At 35.1% G+C, this 22428-nt stretch overlaps 1 pseudogene; it reads right to left on the bottom strand.

The window, feature by feature from the left end:
- LOC128775464 (uncharacterized) overlaps window positions 1-4429 on the bottom strand; it is a 44308-nt pseudogene extending 39879 nt beyond the window's left edge.
- Between the last annotated feature and the right edge of the window lie 17999 nt (window positions 4430-22428).

The following is a 22428-nucleotide window of genomic DNA, read 5'->3' as shown; positions in this document are numbered from 1 at the left end:
TAAATATTTTATAGCACTTTAAAATAAATGTAAGAGTACTTGGGAAACTCAAATAGTTCTGATATTCAATTGAAAACTTACATAATAAGTAACTATTTTTGGGGGGGTCTCATTTCAAATATAATCTAAGTGTAATGTTCAGTTAGATGTATCCTTCTTGTATTAAAAAAAATACAAATTAGTGAATGTTTAATGACACTGTTTTGTGCCTGTAAAATTTTCAAAAGATCTGCATATTATTACCTATCAACACATGTTTCATCAACAACAACAACAACAGCAACAAAAATACACCATTTAAATTGAAAATTAAGAAATAAGGTACTTATTAAGTACTTTAATATAAAATCATATCCATAAGAACAGACAGATCATGATATTGCAAACATGTCAACTGTATATTCTGTTTCTTTAAAATTTTTTTTTAAGTTTTATTTCATTTTTTGAGAGACAGAGAGAAACAGAGCATGAACAGGGGAGCGGCAGGGAAAGAGAGAGAGACACAGAATCTAAAGCAGGCTCCGGGCTCCAAGCTGTCACCACAGAGCCTGATGCGGGGCTCAAGTCCACAAACATGAGATCATGACTTGAGCTGAAGTCAGACGCTCAACCGTTCAACTGACTGAGTCACCCTGTGCCCCTCTATTACTATGTATACTTTATATGTTAACACTATAATGAAATAATATAATTACACATGCTAAAATTTATTACCACAAACCATGAATAAGTTAAATTGTTATATTCATTTGTTAATTAAGATTCAGTATTTTTATTTTACTTTATTTTATATTTTATTTTATTTTATTTTATTTTATTTTATTAATTTTTCCCTTCACTTATTTCACCTGCCCCCCTACCTCCCTCCCCTCTGGTAATACCAGTTTGTTGTACGTACTTATGAATTATGAATCTACTTTTTTGTTTCACTCTTTGTTCATTTGTTCTGTTTTTTAGATTCCACTTATAAGCGCAATCATATGGCATTTGCCTTTCTCTGTCTGACTTTATTTCCATATATACATATAGATACACATACAATCCATTCATTTGACTTTATATATATACAAATATATATGTACGAATATATAAATTATATCTGTTGATGGACACTAGGTTGCTTCCATATCTTGGGTATTGTAACACAGTACTGTGATAACATAGATAACATATCTTTTTGAATTCGTGTTTTTGTTTTCTTTGGGTAAATAACCATTACTGGGTCATGTGGTAGCTCTTTTTTTTTTTTTTTAATTTGTTGAGGAATCTCCATATTGTTTCCCATAGTGGCTACACCAATTTACATTCCCACTAATAATGCACAAGTGTTCCTTTTTCTCCACATCCTTCTGACACCGTCATGTTTTACATTTTTGATACTATACGTTCTGACAGGTACAAAGTGATATTTCATTGTGGTTTTAATTTGCATTTATCTAACATTTAGTGTTATTGAGCATCTTTTCATGTGTCTATTGGCCACTTGTATGTCTTCTTGGGAAAACATATTTAGGTCTTCTGCCCATTTAAAAAAAAATTTAATCTTTTATTTTTGAGAGAGAGAGAGGCAGAGTGCAAGTGGGGGAGGGACAAGAGAGAGGGAGACACAGAATCCGAAGCAGGCTCCAGGCTCTGAGCTGTCAGCACAAAACCTGATGTGGGCTCAAACCCACGAACCCTGTGAGATAATGACCTGAGCCAGAGTCAGATGCTTAACTGATTGAGGCCACCCAGGTGGATCCCTGCCTTTTTAATTTTTTTTATCTCTATTTTATTTTTGAGAGAGAGAGAGAGAGAGACAGAGTGGGAGTAGGGGAGGAACAGAGAGAGAGGGGATCTTCTGCCCATTTTTAATTGGAGTGTGTGTGTGTGTGTGTGTGTGTGTGTGTTGTGTGTGTGTGTGTGGTGGTGTTGCTGTTGAATTGTATAAGTTCTTTATATATTTTGGATATATTGGATATAAAATCAGTTATATCATGTGCAAATATCTTCTGCCATTCAGTAGGCTGCCTTCCCACTTTGTTGATGGCAAAAACTTTTTAGTTTAATGTAGTCACAATAATTTATTTTTGCTTTTGTTCTCCTTGCCTTAGGAGATATATCTGGGAACAATATTGCTAAAGCTAATGTCTAAGAGATTATCGCCTATGTGTTCTTTTAGGAATTTTATTATTTCAGTTCTTACATTTAGGTAAGGTATATATATTTATATTATATATATATATATATATATATCTTATATATATATATTAAATACATATATTCATATCATATATGTACCATATATATTATATATATACCTTACATTACATATATATAAATATATATAGTGTGTATATGTGTGTATATATATAATATATATTGTGTATATGTGTATATTTTATACATACATATACACATGTATATGTATATTTTAACTTAAATGATGTTAAATAAAATATAAATGTTAAATAGCAGGACAAGAAAATGATAAAGTGTCTGCTATTTTTTTTGTTTTATTATCTTATACTTATTATTTATTTTAAAGTGACTTAATGATAAATTATTAATGTGTTCATCTTAATCAAATTGGGGTGTTTACAGTTATAAAAAAATAATCCACAATTTTATATCATCCAAATTCACAGTAGGGTTATAAGTGTAGCCAATATTTCAGGATTTGATCCCCACTATCAAGATAGATGGCCCCACTTGTTTTATAAATTTATTATCTTTTCTTATCTCTATCTTACTAGCTTCATTCATTTTTCTTATTTTCCCTTACTGTGGACATTAACCTGTCTGTGGATTAATCAATGATATATGTTATGGGTGAACAAAATTTAAAAAAAGGGGAAGAAGGAGAAGAAGAAGAAACCCAGTGAGTCTCCTGGACATTTCTCACACAAAGAAATATATATGTTTTTACAGTGATTAAAGTATTGATGAACAGCTGACGACTGATTAAATCAGAACCCTAAGCACCCTGAGATTCAGAATGTATGTGATATTTAATCTTTTTTAAATCAATAATTGTTTGAGTTACATTAACAAATGCCAATATTTTCAGAAAAAAAAATTAGTCATAACATACTCACAAATGTACGAGTTTCAGAACCATGAAGGGAAATATTATTAAGAACTAATTAAAGATTAGTTCTTGAGAAAAATATTTACTTTTTTATCCAGAAGATTACTTTGTGTATAGGGATTACTGCAGGTTTTGCAGGAAAAGCCTAAATTAAAAAAAAAAAAAAAGCAAAAAAAGGGGCGCTTGGGTGGCTCAGTAGGTTAAGCGGCCGACTTCGGCTCAGGTCATGATCTCACGGTCTGTGAGTTCGAGCCCCGCATCGGGCTCTGTGCTGACAGCTCAGAGTCCGGAGCCCCTTTCAGATTCTGTGTCTCCCTCTCTCTCTGACCCTCCCTTGCTCATGCTCTGTCTCTCTCTGTCTCAAAAATAAATAAACGTTAAAAAAAAAATTAAAAAAAAAAAAAAGCAAAGATGTGCGTTAGAGTGAGTTTAATACCTTGGTATTTTTCCACTGTCGTATATTTATGAGGTAAATACTTTACACACACATGATCTAAAGATATTAAATGAAACCTTAGAATCCTGTAGTCAGGGACAAATGTTAGAACTCATACACTTGGATTTTACACACACACACACACACACCGCATGCACATATGCACACACAGATTATGTGCAAGTGCCTGCATATGTGTAAATATGAATTTGCTAATTTAATTAATAGTATGTTTCTAAGATCAGAAAGTTTACGATACATGTTGTTGAACACGTAAAATATTGTGTTATGTAAATATTTGAAACATGCAAAGAAATAAATTATAATTATGTTGAACATTGAAACCCTAATAATATACACTTTGTGAACATTTTATTATTATTATTAATAAATTTTGACACTGGATAAATATTTATTTGTATTTGGATAGCCATAAATCAGTAATATGCGGGCATTTGTGTTTTTACTATTTATTATTTTATTTGTGTTATATACTAAACTATTCAATCTAAGTACCCAAGTCTTCTGTAAAATTGGTTTTTTGTGCGTGTGAAAAAAAAAAATCCCTCTCATGTGGCCTGAACGTGCTTGTAAACCTACAGGATCATGAGAAGGGGACTATTTTAGCTTCTCTAGGTTACTTTTATCACACACAACACACTAGTATAATCTGTGAGCTTATCAAATATGGGTCACTAGCATAGAGTTAAGATGAGGGTCTTTTTGGTGGCGGATGTATAGAGAGCAGCATAAAGTATAAGAATATATATCTTTATTTTCTCTTAGTCAATTATCAAGTCACCATCTGGATAGCAAACTTGGTAAGAGCTCCGTCCGATGGCAGTGACTGAGTTTGCTAAGATTCGGCAGAGGCGGGCTAAGCGAAATGGCCACTGCAAGGCGACACAGGCCACTTGTGTCATGTTCACGCGTTGCAGAGCCAGCTGGCTGATTTTCGTAAGTTTGCTTCCTAGGGAAAAGGACACGATGCTAGTTTGGAAGTAAATCTTAAAATATGTAATGAAACCAGAGTTAGACAAATTGTGAGGTAGAGAATACAGGCCTCCAAGCTGGGTAAGTCTACCCAAAACCTTGACCCAAACTACAGAGCATTAGAATCTGGCCACAGACTAAGAGAGGAGTCCCCGGGAGACCAACCTCAGCTCACTAACAGCCCTCCTGCCCCCGCTCCCAGTTTGAATACTCAGTCTGGGCACAGGAATAAAATACGGAGCAAAATAATAGACTGAGTTCATGCTCATATGCTTCTTAAATTCTAAATATGGTTGAAGCAAAAATTATAACAACATCTAATGCGAGGTTTAATATATTTAGAAAAATAATTTCAAAAATTATATTTAAAAAGTGGGGAGGGTAAAGGAATTTAAATGGAAATACATTTCTTCACATCACTAGAAGAAATACCAATACACTGGGATTGATTTTATACATCTGTATATAATATAATGTGTATAGATATTATTGTATGTTGCATATAGTGTGTGTGTGTACACACACACATATATATATACACGCACACACATATACGATATATGCAATATGTAACTAATATATATGCTAATATATAATATATATTAAATTATTCTCTATATATTTATATTTACATCTGTGTGTATGTATATATATGTATATATTGCCACCACAAAGAAAAGTATCCAAACCCATATTCTCACAAACATTAACAAATAAAAATGAAACAAGGTGATGGGGCACCTGGGTGGCTCAGTCAGTTGAGCATCCAACCTTTGATTTTGGCTAGGGTCGTGAGCTCACAGTTCATGAGTTCAAGACCTGCATCAGGTCTGTCAGGTAATCTGACAATGCGGAGCCTCCTTAGGACTCTCTCTCTCTCTCCCTTCTCTCTCTTCCCCTACCCTGCTTGCTCTGTCTCTCAAAATAAATAAATAATCTTAATTTTAAAAAATAAAATAAAATAAAATTGGGGCGCCTGGGTGGCTCAGTCGGTTGAGTGTCCGGCTTCAGCTCAGGTCATGATCTCACACTCCATGAGTTCGAGCCCCGAGTCGGGCTCTGTGCTGACAGCTCAGAGCCTGGAGCCTGCTTCGGATTCTGTGTCCCTGCCTCTCTCTGCCCCTCTCCTGCTCATGCTCTGTCTCTCTCTGCCTCAAAAATAAATAAAAACATTAAAAACAAATTTTTAAGTAAAAATAAATAAAATAAAATATAAACCAAAAGGGAATACTTTTAAAAAAGTTAAGTAATCCACAGGAAGACAAGAAAAGTTGTTCCACTGAGATACAGATGAAGCAAATAGAAAATACTAAAATGACAGACTTAAGACCTAACATATCCATGATTACTCCAAATAACATAAATGGTTCAAGTATCCCAATTAAGAGAGATTAGCAGCATGGAAAAAATATAGCATGGTTATATATGACTCCTCAACACGCTATCTTAAGGAAACTTGTATCAAATACAGCAATATAGGTTGAAAGATGATAAACACTATGCAAACAGTAACTTTTAAAAATTTAAACAGGGGCACCTGGGTGGCTCAGTCAGTTGAGAGTCCAACTTTGGCTCAGGTCATGATCTCACAGTTCGTGGGTTCGAGCCCCGCGTCAGGCTCTGTGTTGACAGCTCAGAGCCTGGAGCCTGCTTCAGATTCTGTGTCTCCCTCTCTCTCTCCCCCTCCCCTGCTCTCTCTCTCTCTCTCAAAAGTAAACATATTAAAATTTTTTTTTAAAATTATACAAATGAGAAATTTGTATAAGATTGAAAGCACATACACATATACAACAAAAATGAATGCATTTAAAACTGTGAAACAGGGCACCTGGGTGCCTCAGTTAGTGAGTTCGAGCCCCACATCCAGCTCGCTGCTGTCAACACAGAGCCTGCTTCAGATCCTCGGCCCCAGTCTCTCCCTGCCCCTCCCCCTGCTCTCTGTCTCTCAAAAATAAATAAACATTAAAAGAAATTAAAACTGGTGAAGGAAAAAAGTGAATGGATTATATCAATGTCAATTCCCCAGTTGTGATGCTCTATAGTTATGCAAGGGTGTGCAACTGTATATAGGTTATATGGCATCATATGCATATTTTTCTTAAAATTGCAAGTGAGTCTACAGTCATCTCAAAATAAAAATTAAGAAATTGTGGGGCGCCTGGGTGGCTCAATTGGTTAAGTGCCTGGCTCTTGATTTCAGCTCAGGTCATGATCTCACAGTTTGTGAGTTCAAGCCCCAATGGGGCTCTGCGCTGACAGAGAAGACCCTGCTTGGGATTCTCTCTCTCTCTTTCTCTGTCTCCACCTCTCCTATGCTCATTCTCTCTCTCTCTCTCTCTCTCTCTCTCTCTCTCTCTCTCTGTCTTTCTCTCTCTCTCAGAATAAATAAACCTAAAACTAAAAAAGAGTAAAATAGAAAATTTTAAAAAAACTTAAGAAACTGAGGCATTTGCAAAATAAATAAGATATCCCAACACCATCCAATGAGATGACACTTAAGAATATAAGCCTATAATTTTCAAAGTCAGTGTCTAAGACAGCTACATCTTATACAAGTTTACTGTTTTCTAGCACACTGAATCTTAGCATAGGCAAATTGTTTTCAGGAATTACTAGGTCTAAAAATGGATCACAATGTATCATATCGCAATGAGCACAGGCATATTTGTATCCCTTCAGAAATATTATTAAAGACTTCCAGTTGAGAATAAAGAATTTACAAAGGAAATATCTGGGCTATAGAAATGCCAGTTAGCTTGGATCTGTGTAACAGAAAAAATGCCTTTTTTTTCTTTTTTCTTTTCTTTTTTTTTTTTTTTTTTTTTTTTTACATTTTATAATTGGTTTGCATAGAGTTTTGGTACATCACAATTTGGGAACAAGAGCAAAGAGAAATGAAGAGATTAAATCTTAAGACATGAGAAATTAATTGAAAAGAGAAGTAAGGTCATCTTTGAAGGTTATTGACCTAACATTCATCATCTGTCGTCACATTTTCCATCCTTCCATGAATGCCTTATGGACAGCTTTCACTCAAGTTCACAGAGCATATAATGACTAGCCATCAATTAAGCATTATGGAGTGGACTTCAGGTCTAATAAGACTCAGTTCATGCATTTGAAAGATGCATTTTAGGACATGTTTGTCATAGGGTGAGCCCTTCTTAAATATACAAGACACAGAAGTCTATTTTTCAGACAGACTAAGATAGTCCACTGGGGGAAAAACATTTATTCAAAAGCCTAAAAAGTAAGGAATGTAAAGGACAGATTTTATTCAGTTCCTTTTCTACTTGCTTTCTATACCTCATGTAATTCAACTTGATTTCCTTCAGTTTCTGGTTAAGTGGAAAGTGCCATTTTCATTATTTTAAGTTTCCAGCACAATGAAATATTTTGTTTTTACATGAACTGTATCATAACTGAAAGTTAGGAAGAGTGTCCTATATCACATTTATTGTTCAACAAAACATTGCTTCTTGGGTTAAATTCAATTTAAAGAAAGAGAATTTATTGAACACATAACACATACATAAAAGGCAATAAAGAAAATGGAAAGAAGGCAGGATCTTGAGTTATACAGACTTTAATGCTGAGTTCTCTCTGTTGGTAAGCTACTTTGCCCTACAGAGGCTAAATTTCTTCCTATCTGAGATAAGGATCCTAATGGGTATTATATGGGTGTATTATAAATATAAATTTGATATTAAGGTAACTCTACAAAGCTTCGTAAGAGCCAGGAAATAGTAGGTATAATATTAATAAGCAGCTTTTTGCATTTGCACACTACATGCTGAGCAAAGGAAGCGAGACGTACAGACACTGTGGTGCATTGGCACCATACTTTAATATTTAATATTTAAATAGAAAACAAAACTATGCATAATTAAATGCGTCAAAATGAATTTTCTATGAGTAGGCCTGTGCTCCTTGCACAGAAATTTTTCTTAGGTATTTGGGTTTTTTTTTTTTAAGTTTTATATGAGGTATCATATTTAAACTTCATTTTTCCAACTGTGTCTCTAAAGTGCGTTTTCAATAGAAGGAAATTATCCCATATGGAATCTCAGAGGTTCAGGGACAAATGATGGAAATTGATGAATGTGTGTGAAAATCTAAATGAATACGGACTGAATAAAGCCATAAGATGATGCTTTCTTGTCATCTATTATCTATCACCTATCCGTCTATCCACCATATATCCACCACATAATTAAAATAGACTACATTTAGAGCACAGAAGACAGAATGGAAGTAAGAAAATTTAAAGTTTTAATATTCTCAGGTGGTCTTCTATCATTATTATAAGAATGGAAATTTGTGGGCCAGTAACTCTTATAAACATAGACACAATAATTCTAAAGATACAATTCAAGTATATTGACTTACAGAATGAATAATATGTCCCAATCAAGTTGAAAAATTAGGTTTATTTTATTGCAGGAATGCAAAAAAGCACATTTTGTTTAACAATAGAAATCAATACATATGGTGAATATATATGTATATATATGTGTGTGTGTGTATAGAGAAAAAGTTATATATATATTATTAATATATATATTAAGTTATATATAATATATATACAGTTATATAACATATAACTTAATGAACATATAACATATATAACTTAATGAACAGAATTTAAAAAATAAAATATAATGTATATGTAATTAAAAAAAAAACAGAATTTGTCCAGGCCAAATATTTATAATAAAATAAAATTGCAAATAATATTACTAAATGATACTCTCCTAATAATTGTGGTGTTGAATAAGAAATCAAAATTAAAATTTCAGATAAATTAAGGCAATCTCTCTGATATTTAAACATTTTATTCTGGGGGCTCCTGGGTGACTCTATAGGTTGTCTGACTCTTGATCTCATCTCAGGCCATCATCTTGTGGTTCGTTAGATTAAGCCCCACGTCAGGCTCTATGCTGACAATGCAGAGCTGGTTTGGGATTCTCTCTCTTCCTCTCTCCTTGCCCCTCCCCCACTTGCTTCTGCTTGCTCTCTCTCTCTCTCAAAAAAAAAAAACTTTAAAGTAAAATAAAATAAAATAAAATAAAATTTTATTCTGTTCAATCATATTGTTTGTTATTGTTTCCATTCTATTTCTTCAAGGTTTCTGTCCTGAAATACATACAGTTCAAAACTTTGGTCTCTGCTTTCTTTACTCGGGGAATAAATCTTTATATACCTTTATCTGATATTTTAATTTAGTTATACTTCCTTTCTGTATTATTGGAATTTTCAAGTTGGTACTCAACCACTTTTGAGTCCCCACATTATCAGTTCAGCTTTTTATCTCCTTAATATTTGAAGATTCTTTTCCCTACAATCATTTGTGCCAACCCGATTTCCTTTCCATCTTGCCTAAGAGCCTGCATTTCTTCTGGTTTTCTTTCATGCACCACCTTTCTTCCTATTTTAAGCTCTTCTCTTCTATATTTTATCTTGTTTTGTAAAGACTATACCTCCTTGCATTTTACAGAAGAGGTCAAAAAGCTTGTTGAAATTTTTATTTATTTTGAGAGAGAGAGAGAGACAGAGAGAGGGGAAGTGGGGGAGGGGAAGAGAGGGAAAGTGAATACTAAGCAGGCTCCTCATCGTTAGCTCAGAACCTGACCTGGGGCTAGAACCCACAAACCGTGAGATCATGACCTGAACTGAAATCAAGAGTCAGAGGCTTAACCACCCCAGCCACTCAGGCGCCTCAAAAAATTTTCTGAAATTTTTAAACGATGCACCGGATTATGTTACTTTCATAAATTTTCTTAACTGAGCCAATCGTCTCCTTTTCAGTGCTGTCCAGTGTTGGTCATACCACCCAAATCAGTTTTTATTTCTTTATACATTAGCAGTAAGAAGGTATTTGTCTGGACTCTTGCTTTGGTTAAGTTACTTTGGCACTTTCCTATGGCTGTGTTCAAATAACGCAGGGTGGTCAAATAGGGTGATCAAATCTCCTTTTGCGCGATAAAGGTGGGAGTTTACCGTCCTCTATTCTTGTGTTTTATGTCTGAGCCAATGCAGTGAATGAGAGGGAATGATCTTGGGCTGATCAGCATACATAGTCTGTGTACTCATCAGTCAGATGATGGGGTGTGTTCATGGGGATGTCCCACTCGAACTTAATTTGTGTTCTGATTTCTGCAAATCATCTCTTGGCAATAGCAGTGCTGTGAAATTATTAAAATAGAGCATCCACGTGATGAAGAGATTTGCAGAGTATGGGACTTCATTCAGGTGACAAACTGGATAAGTAGAAAATAGAGACTTGGGATTGCTCCGCTCTTTCTTGAGTATATTTGCTGTTTTCGTGACTTTGAAATAATTTTACCAATCTGAGCTGTTTTTGATGTGGTACAAAATGATAATACTAATTTTCATCTGAGATTTGTACAACATATTTGCCCTGACAGGCCATGGCTAGCAACTCACTTCGCAGCAATTTGTAGCATATCTACAATAAATTGAATTATTTTTAAATAGATTGCCTTTGCCTTAATAAAAATGTAGAAAAGCAATAGCCTTTTGTTAATTAGGTTCAAAAGTTGACATTTTCTTTCCTGGAATGGATAATAATGTAAAACATTGCAACACCTTGTCTGCTTTTGCAAACACACACACACACACACACACACACACACACACACACCATAATATTCAAAGTTTATTCTATTCTATAACTTCATTTGTCTTACACAAAATAAGATGATCACAATATATACTGAGTACCAAATTTTCCGTATGAATAATTATAGATCCTTTCTTTTCAAAATATTGGAGTGCTTTGGGGGTTCTTTTTTAAGATTTTTTAAAATGTTTTTATTCAACAGAGAGAGACCGAGTGCTAGCAGGGAGAGGGGCAGAAAGAAAGGGAGACACAGAATCTGAAGCAGGCTTCAGGCTCTGAGCTGGGCTTGAACCCACATACCATGAGCTCATGACCTGAGCTGAAGTCATACACTGAACCAAATGAGCCACCCAGGCACCCCTGGGAGTTCTTTCTGTATTGATTTGGAAATTACCTGAACATAGGACATAGGAAACAGGTAGACTTTAATCTATAATATGTTACCATCAGAATAGAAGACTGGTTCCCTGTAGTCCACACTGCCAACATGAAGAAGAGTAGTAAGGATTCTCCAGTGAATGAACATGGAGACCCACCCAGAACTGGCTGATGAAAAGCTGGATGAGATTGAGAATCTTGTCTTCCTTCCATTATGAGAGGCTATGCTTCTCACAAGCTATCTCTCCACAACAGCTGTTTCTGACCTTCAAGGTCTCCAGGTGCTGGAATTTCTCCACTAATAATACATCAAACAACACACGGCCTTGAATTTGACTGTCTGGTCTCACAAGGTCATGCTCTGTTCACCACATAAAACAAGAGAGCAGGAACAGGAGCATTTAGCTTCACCCTGACTCAAACCTGTCTCTTCACGGGATGCTAAGAAATGGCACCAGTGCACCTGCAACTTTCTATTCCTGGGTTCTGTCTGATACAAAGGATGTTGATATCATCTCCAAAGAGCCTCCTTAGATCCACAGTCCAAGAACATATATATAGCATCTCTATGCACTTTATATATGTGAGCCTTGAAAACCTAATTTATACATGTATATATGCTTATCTATCTTTATGCACCTATAAATTAACCTATCATCTACCTATTCAAAAAAAGGACTGCCATCATATATTTTTTTAATTTTAATGTTTATTTATTTTTGAGAGAGAGAGAGAGAGAGAGAGAGAGAGAAAGAGAGAGAGAATGAGCAGGGAGGGGCAGAGAGAGAAAGAGAGAGAGACACAGAATATGAAGAAGGCTCCAGGTTCCAAGCTGTCAGCACACAGCCCAATGGCCCATTGTGGGGCTTGGACTCATGAACAGCAAGATCATGACCTGAGCTGAAGTCAGACGCTTAACCAACTGAGTCACCCAACCGCCCCAGGACTGCCATCACGTTGACAGTGAAATATTTGGGGGCATGTTTACAACAATCTTATATTCAATTTTGTGAAAAATTTTAAAGAACTGCTATCATTCTGGCTTTTTATGTTAATTATATTAGCATTATACAAATAATATATTGTTATTATTTTTTATATTATAATAACTTTACTAATATCAAGTAATAATTTAAAGTTTGTAGCAGAAAAGCTGTGATGCCTTGTGATATGTGTACTCTTATGGATTAGAGAGATTGTACAGGTATCAATGCTATTTAAAATTATACAAGGCTATTGGAAATAGATATACAGATGTAAAAGCACGTAGACATAGATATTTAGATATATGTATGTATTTGAGTAACCAAGTGTAAGATCACTTGCCTTACAAGACATCCAATCCATTCAAATTGATTTCTAATATCAAGAATATTTCTTAATTAGTAACAAAAAAGAAAAGTTTGAAATGCTTACTTATATTTGGTTATTTGCTTTTTTTGGCCTTTTAAGTTTTTATTTTAATTCCAGTTAGTTAACAATGTTATATTATTTTTAGGTGCACAGTACAGTGATTCAACAATTTGATACATCACCTGGTGGTTATCATCACAAGTGTTCCCCTTCACCCCCATTACCTATTTAACTCATCCCTTTACCCCCTCCATTCTGGTAGCCATCAGTTGGTTCTCCATAATTAAGATTCTATTTCTTGGTTTGTATCTCTGCTTCTCTCTTGTTTTCCAATGTGCTCATTTCTTTTGTTTCTCAAATTCCATATATGAGTGAAATTATATGGCATTTATCTTTCTCTGACTGACTGACTTTGCTTAGCATTATATTCTCTAGCTCCATTGATGTTGCAAATGGCAAGATTTCATTCTTTTTATGGCTGAATAATATTCCAATATGTATATAACATCCCGTATATGTATTCCATATATAATTTCTTTGATTTCCTAGTTGACCCATTCATTGTTTACTGCATGCTATTTAACCTCCATGTATTTGTGGCCTTTCCAGACATATTCTCATGGTTGACTTCTAGTTTTGTAGAATTATGGTCAGAAATAATGCATTGTATGATTTTGATCTTCTTGAATTTTGTTTAAGCTAGTTTTTTAGTCTAATATATGATATATTCTGGAGAATGTTTCATGTGCACTTGAAAAGCATGTATATTCTGCTGTTTTAAGATGGGATGTTCTGAATGTATCTGTTAAGTCCATCTAGTCCAGAGTGTCATTCAAAGGAATTATTTCCTTGTTGGTTTTTTGTTTAGATGATCTTTCCACTGGTGTCAACAGAGTGTTAAAGTCCCCTACTATTATTTTGTTATTATTGATTAATTCCTTTATGTTTATTATTAATTTTTTATGTAGTTGAGATGGGTGCAAAATTTTTACATTTTATCTTCTTGTATCTAAAAATATTGTCCCCTTTCATTATTATATAGTGTCTTTCTTTTTTTCCTGTTACAGTCTTTGTTTTAAAGTCTATTTTGTCTGACATAAGTATCACTACTTTAGCTTTCTTTTGACATCCATTTGCATGACGTATGTTTCTCCATTCTCTTATTTTCACTCTACAGGCACCTTTAGGTCTCAAATGTGTCTCTTGTAGTCACCATTTAGATGGGTCTTGCTTTTTAATCCATTCTGACACCTTATGTCTTTTCTTTTAAGTTTTTGTTTATTATTTATTTTGAAAGACAGAATGCATGGCAGAGGGGTAGGCATAGAGAAAGAGGGGGACAGAGAATTCCAAGCAGACTCTGTGCTGTCAGAGTAGAGCCCAATGTGGGGCTAGAACTCATGAACCCATGAGATCATAACCTGAGCTGAAATCAAGAGTTGGGCACTCAACCAACTGAGCCACCCAGGCACCCCATCTTATGTCTTTTGATTGGAGGCTTAGGAACTTAATAATAATTATTGATAGATATTTATTTATTGCCATTCTCTCACTGGTTTTGTGGTTGTTTATGGCAATCTTATCTGATCCTTTCTTGTCCTTCTCTCTTTCCTTTTTTTCCTCTCCATGTTTTAGGTATATGTTGTTATATTTTACATGCTTTTATTCTATATATTCCTTGACTGTTTATTTACAGAAATACTCACTTTTATTTCTTTTGTGTTTCCTGCCTTTATATTGCCATTTTGGTCTCTCCTTTCCACTTGAAGTGTCCCCTTTAATATTTCTTGCAGAGCTGACTTAGTAACCATGAACTCCTTTAGTTTTTGTTTATCTGGGAAATTCTCTATCTCTTCTATTCTGAATGTTAGCCTTGCTGGAAAGAGTATTGTTGACTGAATATTTTTCCCACTCAGCACTTCAAATATCATACCACTCCATTCTGGGAAGTTTTTACTGAAAATTCCTTTCCTAGATTTATGGCTTTTCTTATGTATATGACTGTGTTCTTTTGTCTTGCTGCTTTAATTTTTTTTTCTTTATTACTATATGTTACCAATTTAATTATAATGTGTCTTGGTGTGGATCTCCTTTCGCTGATTTCTGATGGGGGTTCTTTGTGTGTCCTGAATCTGAAAGTCTGTTTCTTTCTCCAAATTAGGTGAGTTTTCAGCTATCATTTCTTTAAATTACTTTTCTGCCTCCCTTTCCCTCTCTTCTTCTTCTGGGAATCCTATAATGTTATTATGTTTGGCGGAATCATTGAGTTCCCTAAGTCTATTGACATTTTGCATGATTCTTTCTTTTGTTCAGCTTGATTGCTTTTCATTACCTGTCTTCTAGGTCACTTATTCCTTCTGCTGCTTCTTCCAGCCTGCTGCTCATTCCATCAAGTGTGTTTCTCATTTCATTTATTGAGCCCTTTATCTCTACTATGTTATTCCTTATCTTTGTGTTAAGAGGCTTACTCATGACTTCCACTTTTATCTCAAGTTCATTGAGTATCCTTATGATCATTGCTTTAAATTCTGTCAGGTGTGTTACTTATATTTTGCTTAGATCCCTGGCCATGGCCTTGTCTTGTTCTTTCAATTGGGACAAATTTCTCTATCTTCTCATTTTGTTTAAGTCTCTGTGCCTATTTCTCTGTGTTAGGCAAATCAGCTATGTTCCCTGTTCTTGAGCGTAATGTCTTTCTAGAGAAGAAGTCCTATGGTGCCCTGATGTGCAGTCTTCCTTATTTTCCAGGACCTGGTGCTTCCAGGAGTGCCTCCAGTGTGTGTTTTGTGTCCTCTGCTGTTTTGTCTTAGCCACTTATCCTTTAAACCAGTCATCTGCAGAAGCTCTTTGTGTGCTGTGAGCAGTGTTTGGTTCCTAACCAGAATGTGGCATGATTTGACAAGGTGTGCTTGGGTCTGTTTGTGAAGTAATACCTGTCATCACTGCTGCCAGAACCAATGCTCCACAGTTTGAGCAGAGGTTTGGGCTGGTCTTCTGGGGGAGAGGGCCCACCACATTGGGACTGGGCCAAGTGTGGCTGGGAGAAGCAGTTCCAACAGAGCATAGAGGGGATGGGGCTTGGTAAAAGCAAATCAGGTAGCAAGTGTAGTCACAGTGCTGGTTCCCACAGGTGGCTTTGTGCATGTGCTGAGGGACAGGAGAGGGAAATGGTGCTAGCCAGCCAGTCCCTTTGTTCCTGGAGGGGTGACTTTGTGAAAGCTGTCTCTCAGGGACATGCCCTGAGATGAGTGAATAACCTTCCCACTCTGTTCCCCAGACATTCTTCAGATTAATGTTTCCAAGTTGTAAGTCTGCAGGTTGTTTGACTGTCTTTGCATCAAGGAAAGTGCAATCCCATACAGGCTCTACCTAAGCCATGCCCATTGACCTTTAAGTTTTTAAGATTTTAAGCCGTGCTGGTTGCAAGAACTCACAAAATTTGGTCCTTCTTGCTTTCCAAGCCAATTGCTGTGGAGATTCGTTTTCCCTATTCATGCTTCCCTGTGTGCTAGTCTGTCTCTCACCCTTCTCTGTGACTGTGGCTCCCTCCCTACCACAGTGGTCACTATTTGTGTATCTCACACACTACATTTTTGCACTTCCTATCTTCTTTGATGTGGCCTTTTCTCTTTTAGTTCTGGAATTTTTTTCATCAGTCTTTTGGCCAATTTTGGGATTATTTAGGATGATTTGATAGTTAGCTAGTTGTATTCATGGGACAAGGTGAGCCTAGGGTCATTCTATTCCACTGCCATCTTCCTAGATGTATATTTGGTTATTAGTTATAAGCTTACGTCCAATGTGTTCAGAAATCATCCTGAAATAAATACTTATCTGTATAACTACATTTATTTAGACCTACATTGATAGATAGGTGTATTGGTTTTGTTAACCTAGCTGTTAAATCTCACTGTTCAATCATGCTAATCTTCTAGATCCTTATTGATTTTTTTTTCTGTTAACTCTATCAGTGACTCAGAGAGCTGAATTCAAAATTTCCTGTAGGATTATTATTTGTTTATTTTTCCTTTTAGTTTCTCAACTTTTTTCTTAGTACAATTTAAAATATTTCATTAACATATATCAAACATACAAAAAAGTACATTGATCAAACATGTTTAGCGAACCCAGCAAACCTCAAAAATAAACCCATTCATTTGTCCATAAGCCATAGATGGAAATAGAACCTTACTGAAAATTAATACTTCTCCTGCTTCTTCCCAAGTACAAATCACCCAAAGGCAATTTATTTATCCTAGAAGAATATTTTTCTTTCTTTTCAAAATTGATTAAATGAAATAGAATATTGATGTTTTTAGGCTATGTCTTCTTCTCTTCATTTATTTCTTTTTAAAGTTTATTTATTTATTTTTGAGAGAGAATGAGTGGGGGAGGGACAAAGAGAGTGGGCGGGGGAAGATCTGAAGCAGGCTCTGTGCTGACAGCAGAAAACTCAACGTGGCACTTGAACCAACAAACTGCGAGACCATGACCTGAACCAAAGTCGGACGGTTAACCAACTGAGTCACCCAGGCATGCCTGTGTATTTATTTCTATTGAGGTTATTTTACATATATTATTTATCTGTTCTACTGAGAATGGTCTTTTTAAATTAAATATGGTTGCATATACTTTTAAAGTTAATGTACTTTTTGAGCAGCTATAGATTTAAAGAATATTTGAGCAGAAGGTGCAAAGAATTTCCAAAAAACCACTACATGCTTTCCAGTTTCCCTTAATATAATATAATATATAATATATTATATTATATATTATATTATATTAATTTATTTATTTATATTTATATATGTATATATTACAATTGATTAACCAATATTAACGCATTGTTATTAATGTCAATAGTTTATATAAGAATTCAGCCTTTGTGCTATATATTCCATGGGTTTTGACAAAGACAAACACAATACCATATATCCACCATCACAGTATTTTTTTTATCAAATAAAAATTTTTAATGTTTATTTATCTTTACAAAGAGAGAGAGAGAGAGAGAGAGAGAGCACACGAGCAGGGGAGGTGCAGAGGGAGAGGAAGACCGAGAATCCAAAGCAGGGTCCAGACTCTAAGCTGTCAGCACAGAGTGGGACGTGAGGCTCGAACTCACAAACCATGAGATCATGACCTGAGCCGAAGTCGGACACTTAACCGACAGAGCTTCCCAGGCCCCCCTCCATCATCACAGTACCATATGCAATAGCTTCTCTGCCTTAAAATCACCTGGTGCTTCACCTATTCATTTCTCTCCACCTATCCCCAACTACTGATCATTATACTGTCTCCATAGTTTTGCCTCTTTGATAATGGTGTATATTTGGAATCATCGGGTTTGCAGCTTTTTCAGATTGGCTTCTTACGCTTATCAATGGGCATTTAGAGTTCCTCCATGTCTTTTATGGCTTGATGGTTTATTTATTTATTTTTTTATCATTGAATAATGTCTCCTTATCTGTATGTGCCACAGTACATTCACCTATTGAAGGAGGCCTTGATTATTTCCCAGTTTTGTCCATTTTGAATCAAGCTGCTACAAACATTCACGTATGGGTTTGTTGTGGCCAAAGTTTTATACTCATTTGAATAAATACCTGGGAACACAATTGCTGAATGGTGTAGTGGGACTATGTTCATCTTCATAAGAAGCTGCCAAACTGTCTTTTGAAGTATCTATGTCAGTTTTGCATTCTAACTGGCAGTGGACTGGACTCCAGCACAGAGGGACTCTCATCCCTGTTCCTCCAAATCCTCACCAGCCATTTTAATAGACATGTAGTGATATTGCATTATGGCTTTAATTTGCAATTTCTTAATGACATGGGGTGTTGAACACCTTTTCATATGCGTATTTGCCATTGGTATATCTTCTTGATGAGGTGGTACCTCTTTCACCCATTTTTAAAGTGTGTTATTTATCTTCTTATCGTTGAGTTTTAACAGTTCTGTGTATGTTTAGGATACCTATCTGATATGTGCTTTGCAAATATTTTTTTTCCCACTCAGTGGCTTATCTTCTAAATATTTTACTAATGTCTTTTGTGGAGCAGAAAAGCATACTTCTGATATCCCTGACTCATGGAGAGATAGTATCTTTCTTTCTTTCTTTTTGCATTTTGAGAACTCTTTTGTTCTTGGACTAATAGAATATGGAAATGTGAAGCTGGAACAATTTTTTTTTCCAATCCCAGGTGTTAAAAGACACATAGCATATTCTCTTCCTATCTTTTCAGACACTCTCTCTCAGTGCCCTGAATTGCCATAGAAGACATCTGATTATATTGTCATGTAACCACTGTGATATAGAGGTCACATGTAGGTGCACAGGTTAACAGTCCAGCTGATACACACTTCGGATGTGCCCACTAATGGGCATGCAGTGAAGCCATGTTAAACTCTCTAGAATGACCCTTCCACCAACTAAATATTGTACAGTGACCTCAGTTGACAGCACTTGGAGAAGAATTGCTTAGATGGTCCTATTCCAAATACCTTACCAACAAAATATTGTGGTTAAATAAAGATGTGGCCTTAACACATTCAGTTTTATAGTGGTTTCTTATGGAGGAATAGATAAGAAGAAAAATGGAAATCTGGATCATTTCCAGTTAGGGGTTAACTTGTATGTAGTGTGTGTGTGTGTGTGTGTGTGTGTGTGTGCATACGTGTCTATCACACACAGTCATTCTGTTTGTGTATAGACTGCCAAATATTTATCCCAAGTGTTTTTTTTACCATTTTATTTTCTATATATAAAATATACAATTGATCCACATCTTTGCCAAGACTTAGTATTAATTCTAGCCTTTTTTTTTTATATCACCAGTATAGGGAATAAGAAATAATATAGAGGTTTTAATTTCCATTCCCTTATGTCTCATCAGATTGAACATTTTCCACTAGGCAGTTGGATATGTACTTTTGTGAAGTACTTATGAAAACTTGTCATTTTTTTTCAGATATCAGTGAAGCCTTTGCCTGAAATGATGCATAGTAACCTAGGGAAACCATTTTGCTCAGAAAATAATCAAATACGGATACTTGTTTTGAACTTATGTTTGAAGCCGTCAGAAAGTTGACATGGCAGAGAGGAATTAAATGTCCCAAATTAGAAAAAAAAATTAAAAAAAAGGAATTCCAGAGAAAGAGATCAGAATCTAGAACTAAATTTTGCTCGAATTTATTTCCTATATTCTGTCTGACATGGCCGGCAACCTGAGAAGAACTTTAAATGTAATTATAAATTGAGAAGGATGTGGAGAGACAGGACTGGATCACAAGGCTTGCCAAGGAGGAGGACACATTAGTAATTACTTCAAGCTTTACACTGTACCGAATTAGCTGGTCTATAAATAAGAGGAAGCAGTAAATAGGGCAGCTTTTGCAAGGGCTTAAGAATTAGCTTTAAATATCTCATTCTTGGATTACTTGTAGAAAAATGGTGATTGTCAGTCTTAGCTGCCTGTAGAAAGCAAATATAAATCCAATCAGGAGGAAGTTAGCATCAATCTAGGTCTCGAATTGGACCTGAAATTATTCATGATAAATATGCGGCCTTCCAGTGGAAAATATCCAGGCAAAGTAGAAGATACCAGAACATGAGTAAAAACAAATAAAAATGAGGGGTTCCTGGGTTGCCCAGTTGAGCGTCCAACTCGATTTCAGCTCAGGTCGTGATCTCAAGATTTGTGAGAATGAGCCCCCTGTGGGCTCTGTGCTGACAGTGTGGAGCCTGCTTGGGATTCTCTCTCTCTCTCTCTCTCTCTCTTTACTTCTCTCTCTCTCTTTCTTTCTCTCTTAAAATAAATAAATAAGCATTTTTTTTTAAAAAAGAAACATATGAAAATGGCAGATATTATAAACACATAGGATCCAAAAAGCAAATTTATTAAAACTGACTTTCAAATAATTTATATTATACCAGAAGACAAGACTGAGAATTTCAGCAAAAATTTAAATGTTATAAATTTTGAAAAAGAGAAATTTTCTGGATCTGAAAAGCACAATGATGAAAATTTAGACAAGAGGTCACTCATTTGAGAGTGTATTAGAAAAAGAAGTGTGACACGTAAAGTAAGTCAGAAAACGTGTTCAGACAAATGCAAAGAATATTAAAGAAAGGACAACTGGGAAAATTTTGTGATAGAAGTAAAGATATGCATGCATTTCACTGATGATGAGTGATATTGAACATCTTTTCAGGTGCCCATTAGTCATCTGTGTGTCTTCTTTGAAAAAAAATGTTTGTTCATGTCTTCTGCCTATTTTTAATTAGAGTATTTTTTTTCTGTTTTTGGTGTTGAGCTGTATAAGTTCTTTATATATTTTGGATATTAACCTTCTATCAAATCAAATATTTGCAAATGTCTCCTCTGATTCAGTAAGTTGCTTTTTGTCTTGTTGATGGTTTTCTGGATTGTGCAAGTGTTTTATTTTTATGTGGTCCCAATAGTTTCTTTTTCTTTCTTATTCCCTTGCCTTGAAAGATATATCTAGAAAAATGTTACTACTGCTAATGTCAAATAAATTACTGTTAACATACGTTCTCTTCAAGAAAGGTTATGGTTCCAGGTCTCACATTTAGGTCTTTAATATAGTTTCAATTTATTTTTGTGTACAGTATTTAAAAATGGTCCATTTTCATTCTTTTGAATGTATCTGTCCAGTTTTCTCTTTGGTCTATGTCTCTATCTTGGTGCCAGTGCCATAGTATTTTGATTACTACAGCATTATAATATATCTTGAGATCTGGAATTATAATAGCTTCAGCTTGGTTCTTTCTCAAAATTGCTTTGGCTCTTTGGGGTCCTTTGTGCTTTCATACAAATTGAGTATTATTTGTTCTAGTTCTGTGAAAAATGGGATTGGTATTTTGATAGGGATTGCATTGATTTGAAGATTGGGGTAGTGTGGACATTTTAATAATATCAATTCTTCAATCCATAAGCATGAGATATTGTTCCATTTGTTTATGTCATTGCAATTTCTTTCCTCAATGTTTTATAGTTTTGCGAATACAGGAATTTCACCACCTTGGCTAAGTATATTCGTAAGTATTTTGGGGGGAGGGTGCATTCATAAGTGTAATTGTTTTCTTAATTTGTGTTTCAGATACTTTCTTATTAGTGTGTAGAAATGCAATGTATTTCTGAGAAATGCAAATTAAAACCACAAGGAGATATCATGTTCCTTACTTCAGAATGACTAGAATCAAAAAGATAAGAAATAACAAATGTAGGTGAGGGTGTGGAGAAAAAGAAACCTTTGTCACTATTGGTGGGAGTGCAAATTGGCACAATCACAATGAAAAGCAGTATGGAGTTTCCTCAAAAAATAAAAAATAGAAATACTATAACCCAATACTTCCACTACTGGATATTTACTCAAAGAAAATAAAAACAGTATTTCAAAAAGATACATGCACCATATCAAAAAGATACTGCAGCATTATTTACAATAAGCAATATATGGATGCAACCCAAGCATCCACAGCTAGATGAATGGATTAAAACATGTGATTATACACACACACACACACACGCA

This window comes from Panthera pardus, unplaced genomic scaffold (genome assembly GCF_024362965.1).
Source record: "Panthera pardus isolate Hobbes unplaced genomic scaffold, ASM2436296v1 HiC_scaffold_8, whole genome shotgun sequence".
Taxonomy (NCBI): Eukaryota; Metazoa; Chordata; class Mammalia; order Carnivora; family Felidae; genus Panthera; species Panthera pardus.
Note: the sequence above shows the minus strand (reverse complement) of the source record. Positions and strands in the feature narration are given on the sequence as shown.